Here is an 11,455-nt window from a genome sequence, read left to right on the forward strand (position 1 = left end):
ATTAATTTTACATTAAAATAAAATATTTTTGAAATTAATGCATTAATTTTACATTAACATTAAATATTTTTGAATTTAATGCATTAATTTTCCATTAACATTAAATAATAAGTAATAAAATTAATGCATTAATTTTCCATTAACATTAATGTATATAATAATTTATAAAAATAAAAATACAGCGCCAAAGACCTCGATCTAACTAAATTCAAGTAAAATTCGATGTGCATATAATAATTTATAAAAATAAAAATACAGCGCCAAAGACCTCGATCTAACTAAATTCAAGTAAAATTCAATGTGTTAAAGTCCTTTCTAATTAGTCCTATACTCGATAATACATATCAGAAGGATAGCATCACTTCCCACGTATTCTTTTTTTGCTTATTTTGTCACACTGTGCAATCTTATACAACCTTAAATGTAAATATCATATTTAAAACTCACAAGTTTGAATGGAATTATTAGAAAGGACTTTAACCCATTAAATTTTAATTGTATTTATTTAGATCGAGGTCTTTGGCGCTGTATTTTTATTTATGTTTATCAATTTTTATATATATTAATGTTAATGGAAAATTAATGCATTAATTTCAAAAATATTTAATGTTAATCTAAAATTAGTGCATTAAATTCAAAAATATTTAATGTTAATGCAAATTAAATGCATTAAATTTTACAAATTTAATGTTAATGCAATATTTTTTACATTAAATTAATATTTTTTAAATTTTTTTTAATGTTTAATGTTAATGCAAAATTAATGAATTAATTTCAAAAATATTTAATGTTAATCTAAAATTAGTGCATTAAATTCAAAAATATTTAATGTTAATGCAAATTTAATGCATTAAATTTTACAAATTTAATGTTAATGCAATATTTTTTACATTAAATTAATATTTTTTTAATGGAAATTGCAAAATTAATGGAAATCGCTCAGGTCTGTTCTAAATAATGATTTATAATTGATTTTTATCACCATCTTGCAATTGAGATTTTCCCCATTTTCTCTTCTAAATCTATATCCTTTTCTTTCTCTTTCTTTATTATTCCTATCTAATCTTAAGAATATATATATTTAATATTTATATTATATTTATTTTTAAACATTTTGTTATTTACTCTTTGTTAAGTGGTTTTTCATTATATGTAGTAAATTTGTTACTATATATGGCCCTTTGGGCTCAGTTATAATGGTAAAATAACAAAGAAATAAATGAATAAAAAACAAGTAAGAGTGCTATATTCGGCTGTGCCAAATCTTATATACCCTTCACCATAGTGTATTTATTTTAAATAGGAAACTTCTCGAAAGCATGTCTGATAGAATTATTGAGGATTTGGATCCCAAATATATCTGGGGTCTTCAGAAAACTGATTTCAACAGACAGACAGACAGACGGACATGGCTTAATCGACTCCGCTATCTATAAGGATTCAGAATATATATACTTTATAGGGTCGGAAAATTATATTTTGGAAATTACAAACGGAATGACAAACTTATATATACCCTTCTCACGAAGGTGAAAGGTATAAAAATAAATATAAATGTGGATATAGACCAAAGTTAACACCCGATATCTCGAAGATCACATCAAATATCGTGTTTCGGAATCGGAAAGAGGATTCCAAATTACATACAATCCACTCCTAACTCAATTTTTTTTTTAATGGTCGGAGGGTCAAAACAATAATATACTGACAACATATATCATCTTAACAGATCAAATTAGAAGTGATTCTTCCAGACACTGTGGTGATTCACCATACAGCAGTGGTTCACACTTGCTCAATAACCTGCATGTGTTCTCTAACCAACTCAAGATTACACATATGAATTGTCAGAGTATTTGTCCTTCAAATAATTCAAAAAATTTGATGAGTTGGCCAGTATAGTTAGGGATAACTTTCATTTAATTGGTATCTCCGAAACATGGTTTAAACCACACATTTCTGATGCCTCTGTACACATACCAGGTTATGAATTGATTAGAAATGATCGACTGCATAATTGGGGCGGTGGTGTGTGTATTTACCTAACCAGTGGGTTTAAGTCAGTGTTGCCCATACACACACTGTTACACATTCATTTGTATTGGTAAAGCAGCAGAGAACAAAATGTAACCCAAAATAAAACTGTACTAATAAATGACTGCATACTAAAAAGTATATTCTAACTGTCAAATTGATATTATGGATTTTGACAGACAGCGTACATTAAAGTTCATATATAAAAAACTATCAGCTGTGCTCTCTCATTCACCTACATAAATTCGGCTTTCTCAAAATTTTGTTGTTGTACTTCTGTGTGGATTTTAAAAAAGTTGCGTACAGATCTTACTTCGACAAATGCTGATCAGCAACTGAGTTGATTTTGTTTTGCAAGTTGAGAGATAATCAACTAGCACATGCTCAAATAAGAAAATACACAAGTAAAGGCTCAGTTAGTCTCTACGTTCCGTTCCGTGATGAATCAGCTGATTCCTTTTTGGCTTACGAAAACCTGTGTAAGTGGTTAGTTTTGCCGTAACGTTGAAGTTACGTTGCGGATGAACCTGTAGAAAATAGATTTCAATCCGCAAAGTTAAGTGACAGCTACAAACAGCTGACATAAAATACAAAAAAATGTAAACAATAAAAAACAGTGATGTTAATGTTTTAAAAATAATGTACATCCGAAAAATTTTATTTATTACTATTAATTGAAAACTTAATAATTAAACAATAAAATTAATAATAATAATAGTAATTATTTATTAAAAAAGATATATTAAATGTTATGAATTTTAAAATTAAAAAAAAAAACGCGAAAAATAAAAAATAATGTGAAATATGTCAAAGAAAATATAAGAGTTGACATTAGTTTCAACATAAACGCCATAAGAAAAAAAAAAAAAAATTCCAAGAAAGAAATTAAAAAAAATCGTGTTTTTACTTTTTGTAATTAATTTAATTATTAAAATTCGTTATAAATGTGTCCACTGATAATCATTGGTCAAGAAGTTTGTAAAATGGACGACGAGAAATTAATTTTTTTAGTTAAACAAAATGATATTTTGTATAATAAATTTAACAAGGAATATAGATTGCCGGAAAAAAAGATCATGTGGACAAAAATTTCTAAGGAAATGGGAATTCCTGGTAAGTATCATAAAAGTCTATAATACAATTGATTAATAAATCTGTTTAATTTTTATTTATTTAATTGCAGAGAAATACAAATCTCTTTTCAATATAAGCGCTAAATCTATATAAAATTGTATATATATGGAAAAAACAACTCTAGCAAAGAAAGAAAATCAACTCTGGTTTTTGACACAAGAAGTCAGAGTTGCTTTTTTGGCTGTTATTCTTAAAAACAGCTGCTACGTTCTTACATAGAAACTAACTACACATAAACAGTTAACGGAACATTACAGAACGGAAACGTTACGGAACGTAGAGACTAACTGAGCCTTAAGCTCATAGTGTAGGTGAGTCAACGCAACGTCAGCAGAATATTCTTGACCTATCTCGCGTGATAGGGAATAGTGATTTTGGGCACCATTGGTTTAAGTACAAAGTTGATAGGAAGATTTCTCTTCATGGTTGTGAATCGGTATTTATTGAGCTTTGCTTTAACGGAGTTAAAACTTTATTTGGTGTTGTTAATCTTTCTCCCGGCTTTATCTAAAGCTGTGGAACATATTTTAAAGGATCAGATATTGTTGGCTCTTCTGTTATCTTTGTAGATCAGTTAAATTTTTTGGGAATCTATATAGATAAACGATTGACTTTTAAAAATCATATTGATCATTTATGTTGTATGATTACATGTCCTCTACGGAAGCTTTATTCGACGGGCATTTATTTACCATTTCTCCTTTGATGTCCTCTATTTTGTATGGACTTGAGATTGTCTGTTATCCTATGTCATATCCAGATTAAGTAGAATTGTGAATATGATAGTAAGGTATGTTTTTAGTCTTCGTGTGAGTGATCATATTTCGGAATATGTTAAACGTTGTTCTTTCCATCAGTTCTTGAATTATTGTAACTTACTATTTTTTATCGTGTGATTACACGTTCTACTAGGAATCCACAGATTTGAATCCCAATGTTTCATACAGTAATATTTGAACAAACATTAATAGTCAGAACGGCGAGGTCTTGGAATTACTTACCTTTAGAACTGAGAGTATTTTCCCACTCGAATAATGCTTTTCGACTTAAACTTTTGAGGTTCTTATCGTAATCTATTTATTACAGAAAATGTATTTATATTGAGAATTGCTATTATTTAACTATTAGGGTAATTATGCCTAATATATCTTAATTCCCATTCTAAATATATACGTGAAAATGATACATCATACCTGCATGATACATATTTGAGTCTCTGTATGTGTATTAAGAATTAATCTTGTTTATTGTTCACATTTGAATCACTGTCGGGACAAGATCTAACATATAATTTATTTTTTTGTTAATCATTACTTTGATGGTGTGGGAACCGGTAGCAAAAATTGTTCTCTTTAATTAATTTCTATACATTTTTGTATTTTTTTTTAATTATGTACATGAATGATTTAATCAGTTTTGATGGTTCCAGTCACTGTAAAATATTCTTATTTGTTGATGATATTAATTTATGTTTTCAATGACACTCAGTTTCTAGATTGCCATCAGACCAGCATTAATTATGTGTTGTCCCTCGTTACAGATTGGGGTACACGCAATAAACTTGAATTTAACTCGAGTAAGACTAAAGCAATGTATTTTGGACCACGTATTAGTAACCATGTACCACTTAGAATTTATTTTAATGGCATCTGTGTGCCATTTGTGGACACGATGAAATGCCTGGGCTTAATAATTGATAGCCATCTTGCATTTGACAACCATATAACTTCTGTTTCTGCTAAAGTTAACAACATGCTACTTTCCCTATACATACAGTTTTAATTGTTTTTTGTCGGTGAGAACAAAATGTAATTTGGCCCATTCTCTACTTATGCCACTTATCATTTACTGTTTGAACATTTATAGTGGTTGTACTTCATCAAATTTACGTCGAGTTAAATTGATTTTAAATCGAATAATAAGATATAAATTTAGCTGATCATTATCTGATCATACCTCTGACTATATCAAAAAGGTTTGAAATGTTCCTTTCTGGATTATATTAAAATTAGAACTTTAACTCACTTTATCATATAATTAAATTTCACTGTCCTTCTGAGTTAAGTCAGTTATTTATATTTGCAAGGTCTATTCGTAATCCTAATCTAATTATACCTAAAATCAACAACTCTACGTTTGAAAGATCTTTTTTAGTTAGATCATGTAGGCTTTACAATGCTCTCCCATTAGTTTGAGAACCTTTGATTTTTCTGAGGCAAATTTTAAGTACAAGCTCTTTAATTTTTTGAATTGATTGCTTTTAACACATAAGTTGCACAAGACCCAAATACTTAACATTGGAAAATGTTTAATTAAATGAGTTTCGACTAGTATATATTATTGAAGGATTTTTATTATTACTTTTTAAATATATTTAATTTATTAATTTATTATTTCCTGAATCTTCGTAATCCTAATCTAATTATACCTAAAATCAACAACTCTACGTTTGAAAGATCTCTTTTAGTTAGATCATGTAGGCTTTACAATGCTCTCCCATTAGTTTGAGAACCTTTGATTTTTCTGAGGCAAATTTTAAGTACAAGCTCTTTAATTTTTTGAATGGATTGCTTTTAACACATAAGTTGCACAAGACCCAAATACTTAACATTGGGAAATGTTTAATTAAATGAGTTTCGACTAGTATATATTATTGAAGGATTTTTATTATTACTTTTTAAATATATTTAATTTATTAATTTATTATTTCCTGAATCTTATTGTACATTACATACACATATTTATGATACTATATTTATCGTATATGGCCTTCATACATTCAACCTATTCCGCAGTTAAAAAATTTCATTAAAACTACAAAAACAAATTCAGATTGTTAATTTAATCAAATGATATTTATGTTCAATTAGAAATAATTTCAATTATTAATATGTACTATTTAAGTATTTTTCCAAATTTACTATAAAATTTTCCTTAAAAATATTTAAAATGTCTTCGAAAAATACATACAATAAAAAACAGCTTGAACCAATAAAACATCGTTTTCGATGATCGCCAATGTTAAAATCTTGCATGTTTTACGTACGACTTTGTCATTGATTGCACCTCTGATTAAACTGCATCTTTGTCATGTAACTTTTTGCTTGCAGTAGATACCATCAAAACATTTATTTTATTTTATTTATTTATTTATTTATTCAAAAAGGGAGGTCGCAAGCCCATAGGGCCTAATTGGCTAGTCTACAATACGATTAAATATATGTATACCATATTATTTAATTAGTTAGATAAAGGTATATATATACATATATATACATATATATTTAAATACAATATTTAAAAAAATAGTATATACAGCTGCGTTCAAAAAAAAATAGGAGTGAGATAATTGTGCATCTTAATTTAAAAAAGAAAGATTTACAGAAATCCAATATTGTTTCACGATATTTGGTTGTTAAGTGTTTAAAATACAAAACAAATAAAATTTTGTATATAGGTTCATTAGTTTTTTTGGTATTCACTTTTTTCGAAATCCATATCCGAATACGACTGTTCAAAAAAATAGGAGTACCGTATATTATCTAACCTAAGTTAGATTAATTTCCTTTATTCGTAGTAAATATTAAAAATTTAACATAAAACTGTTATATTTAGATGATTTTGAGCTCAGTTCATAATTATTCCATTCAAAATCCTGAAAGAAAATGTCAGAATTAACGAAAATGAAATCTGTTCAAATATCTTGAAAATTATAAAAATATCGCGAAAAAAATATGAAAATTCTCACGGTAATTTCATTAAAAGATTTTTTGAATACTTTAGGAAGCCAAATGTTTTAAAATCTCTCATAAAAAATAAACATTTTATTCAAAAACGATAAGGGCTTCCCATAAGCGCTTATCATTTTTTAAAAATTAATCCCATTAGGGCGTCCCGAATTAGTAAAACTAAGCGAAATTGTAGTTATTAAACATCGTGATCAATATTCAGTTAGCTCAGATCAATTTTTAAACAAATCTTTTTTGAAAAAATTTAATTTTAGACTATAAAGCATATAGTGAGGTGGTTTCATAAATGGATGAGTTTTTAATGCATGAATACGATAACAAATTACATTTTTAAATCTAAATGAATTCAGAAAATATATTGGAAGTCCATTAATCGAAAAATATTAAGCTAAAACCAACTTTCAAGGAAGTTGTATAATAGGAATGATTCATGATGGGTCTTGACAAAAAGGGTATGGTCTAATAAATTGTAAAATGATATCGTAGACCAAATGTTGTAGGTAAACATATTACCCCAAGATATGTTCTCATAATCCCAATAAACAAATTTGATAAAATGGCGGTGTTGTCCTATGAAAACATTACTGATTCCAAATTGGTGGAAGCTCGTTCCATAAGAAGTAGGCCATTACATGGTTGTCAACTTACTGATTCTAAAGCAAAACGTTAAAAGACCTTGCGTATAACATCTTTTAAGGCTTTCTGAATAAATTACTGCGTATTTTTTGGTAATCGACCACGACATGTGTCATTAAGCCCCTCAAAACCGTTGTCGGAAAGACATTAAGTTCCGGAGGCTCATAGACCCAAATTCTAAATAAAATCTTTACAAAAATGACTGATGTTGTGCTGCCACACATTAATTAATAATATTTTAGATGAAAGTCTTTTCATTTTTGTTTTTATTTTAAAAATAGTTGAACTTAAATCAAATACTCCTATTATTTTGAACAATAAATTTTGTATATAAATTTGAAAAATTAATATTTTTTTATATAAATTTCTTAAATATTTAAAATAACGACTATAAAAATTAGAGAACAAGTTAAATAAATAAATTATAAAAGTATTTAATTAAAAATCTAAATCTTTCACTAAAAAATTTATATTAAACACTTTTAATATATTATCCTATTATTTTGAACGTAACTGTACATACCTATATTTTTTAAATATTTTTATAAATAGGAATATCTGAATTTTGCGCACACTTATTAGGTCTCTAAAAAATTATGAAAGCAAGGACAAAATTGGTAGCCTAAATAAATCATAAGCTGAATTAAAGTACGATTTGTAGAATAATAAAATGCCACAAATAGTTTTAAAGATCAAAACTTCTGAGATTATTTAGAGCTAAACCTTTTGCAGAACGAAATCTGTTTAAGAATAATTTTTATAATTCAAAAATTTTTAGTAACTCCTTAGTGCTTTTCATGAAGAACGAAGAAAATCTAAATAGCACTTGAACGTAGGGGTAAATACCACTATTTTAAAATCTAATTTCCACCATAATATTTGTGAAAAATATAATTATAAAGAATTATATATCTTTCTACAATATGTACATATGTATGAAGATCGTATGTTATGTATATAAAGCATAGATTTTTTTATACCATTACTTATACAATAAAATTGAAATAGAAATTATCAATATACCCCCATATAGTTTCATATATTTTATACACATATATTTTATACATATATACATCGCCGAAAAACTGAAATCTTTCGAAAAAATTTGAAATTTGTTTGCCAAAATATAGGAAAACTAAGATTAAACTTTAAATGATACATAGGTATATTGTTCTTCCTAAAATATTGAAAGCACTCTAAAATAAATAATAAAACACCTTCTTTAAAGATAATCATTGCTCAAACCTTATAACATTAATTGAAATATCAGGACAGTACGATTACATGGCTTATTCTTTAAATATTTTCTATATGTTTGTTAGGGTGGGTCGAAAATAGGCTTTTCTCTCGGATCAACTTCTAATAGTGAAATTATGTTGTATTTTAACGTCGAATGGAAGACTGTAAAATATTATTCAATTATTTTGAGGGTAAGAGCCGGCGCATCGCCGCCAATGTTTGTAAATGCGTTTATATGGGAAAAATTGCACTTTTTGGAGTTTTTTCACACATGAGGCTTTAAGTATTAATTATTGCATCATTTTATAGCAAAATCGTAATGTCTACAAAATTGTCTTTCCAAAAAGATTGAAAAACTCAAAATTGGTTAAAAAAGTTTTGAGTTATTAAAATTTCCCCCGAGAATTTTGTGATTCTGAAGACACATAAAAATAAATATAATAAAATTTGTTTTAACTTTGAAAAAGTTTACAAAAAACAAAAAACATTTTAACAACATTTTTTAAAGTTTGAAAATGGAGTTTGGAGACGCTGTTAAAATAATGGCCCTTTTTTGACTACAGATTAAACCGAGTAAGCATTATCCAATTTGACCAAAAAATTCGTACTAGCATATTTATGAATCTTATAAAGATAAACATATTTTTTTGTAAAATTTTAAAACTAAAAAAAAAATTTCTTATATTTACTTTTATGTGACTTCAGAATCACAAAATTCTCGGTGGAATTTTTTTTACCAATTTTTTGCATTGAAAGGCATATTTTTACATTAACTCATTAAAATTGTCAAAATGAAGTGTTTTTAATATTCCAGTGCTGATCATTCACAAAATGCATAAGGAAGTCGCATACTTTAATATTATCTCATTAATATTGTAATTTCCATAAAATGTTGGATATGACAATATTTTGTAATTTTTTGACCCTTGGACGCAGCTTTCAACTGATACCATAAATTACAGTAAAACAAATCTACAAAATAAAGAACAAATAAAATTAGACCTTTTTGATGGATTCAGCTCACGAAAGATCTGTAGACAAAAATGTTTTGGGAAGTAGCATAAAACTAAACAAGGCAAATTTTGAGAGGGGTAACAAAATCACTTGTTTGATTTTTGTACAAATTGAGCCGGTCTAATATGTATATACATATGTATATATATATATATATAAATTACAAAGCTCAATAATTTGTAAACCATGCGATATCAGACAGAATCCAATTAAAATATGAACAAATTAAAAATGACCAGCAGTTTTGATGATCATGACTTAAATTTAAATTTGTTTTGGAACACTTCATTTCAAAACTATTTGAAGCAATAAAGTATATAAACGACAATTATTTGAAAAATATTTTTTCGTACAAGTTTTTAACAGAACTAATAAAAATAACATGTAGAGCACTTAAAGACTTTCGTTGATTTATAATATTTACATACATACATACATATGTATGCAAATATGTAGTATATAAACAATTTGTTTGGTCTTACCTTAAACAAAATATTTTGTTTTTAATATTTTTGTTATCGAAATATTCATCCACCGGCTACTTTAATTATATTGTAGTTTACGAAATTTAAAAACATACATTTCTTTACAATAGCGTTTGTTATTATTATATTTTTATTTATTTTCACAACTATTTTCTGTTAATGATAATACATTTTCTTACATTCGTATGTACCACACTTATACATTTTTTCCAAAAAATATTTTTTAAGGCTGTGGAATTTTGCCAGTAGTATTTTGTTGTTATATTTTAATGAGCATTACTTTTGTATTTTTTGTGGTTATTATAATAAAATTGTTATTTTTCTACATTACACATAAAGCCAGTTTTTTCTTAATAAATTTCCTGTTGAATTTTGTATATACACTTATTAACAACAATATACATCGCTACCATCATTTAGTCTTGAACAACATATGTTTGTCTCTTTTCTACCCTTCCATTTTGTTTGTATCTTTTAACCGTAACTTAATTGCAACAATCAAGCTGTCTCACTGCTAAATATTTTTATACATAAAAATAATTGTATACACCCCTGGGTTGATAGAAATTAAACAAACAATTTTTTAATTTTATAAGTCAATGATTAGCTAGGAGGAAAATGGTTATTTTTCAACAAAGATTGCACACACGAAAAGTTTATTTTTGAAAATTTTTATCAAAAACTTCTGTTAACAAACATCCGTACAAAATCTACTTGCTAAAACACTATATTCTGCAAATTAATAGTTAAGATAACTACGCCCAGGGATGATAAATTCAGTACAATTTCTCTTTTTAGTACAACATTCGAAATTCAAAATTAGAAACAACGTTCAGAGATGGAAATGTTTATAGATTTCATTTTTTGTTTCTTTTATAATAATAATGTACTAAAGTCGTAGGGTTCTATAAATCGAATAGAAACGACCATCATTTTTTGAATAAACTATTTTATTAATTTATTCATAAAACCGATTATGGAATATGTAGACTAGGTTACTGGAATAAAGAAATGGAAAATAAAGCACAAAAAAACATTAAACAGTTCTGTAATCTACTAGTTTTGCATAACATATTCAAGGTGTTTACACTGAGCTTATTCGATTCTGAAATTCTAAATTCCGACAAAAAAGTAAATTTCTTTAAATTTACGCAATAAAAATAA

General features: G+C 26.7%; 1 protein-coding gene across 1 annotated transcript in view; it reads right to left on the reverse strand.

The window, feature by feature from the left end:
* LOC119601903 (plexin-A2) overlaps window positions 1-11,012 on the reverse strand; it is a 35,725-nt gene extending 24,713 nt beyond the window's left edge. The window contains exons 1-2 of the mRNA XM_037953140.1: window positions 10,997-11,012; window positions 10,289-10,843 (exon numbers count right to left, since the gene is read on the reverse strand). The gene's annotated coding sequence lies outside the window, so the exon portion shown is untranslated. The remainder of the gene's footprint in view (window positions 1-10,288; window positions 10,844-10,996) is intronic.
* Between the last annotated feature and the right edge of the window lie 443 nt (window positions 11,013-11,455).

Source organism: Lucilia sericata, unplaced genomic scaffold (assembly GCF_015586225.1).
Source record: "Lucilia sericata isolate MDLA Ls3-8-SP2 unplaced genomic scaffold, ASM1558622v1 Contig000198F_arrow, whole genome shotgun sequence".
In the NCBI taxonomy this organism is placed as follows: domain Eukaryota; kingdom Metazoa; phylum Arthropoda; class Insecta; order Diptera; family Calliphoridae; genus Lucilia; species Lucilia sericata.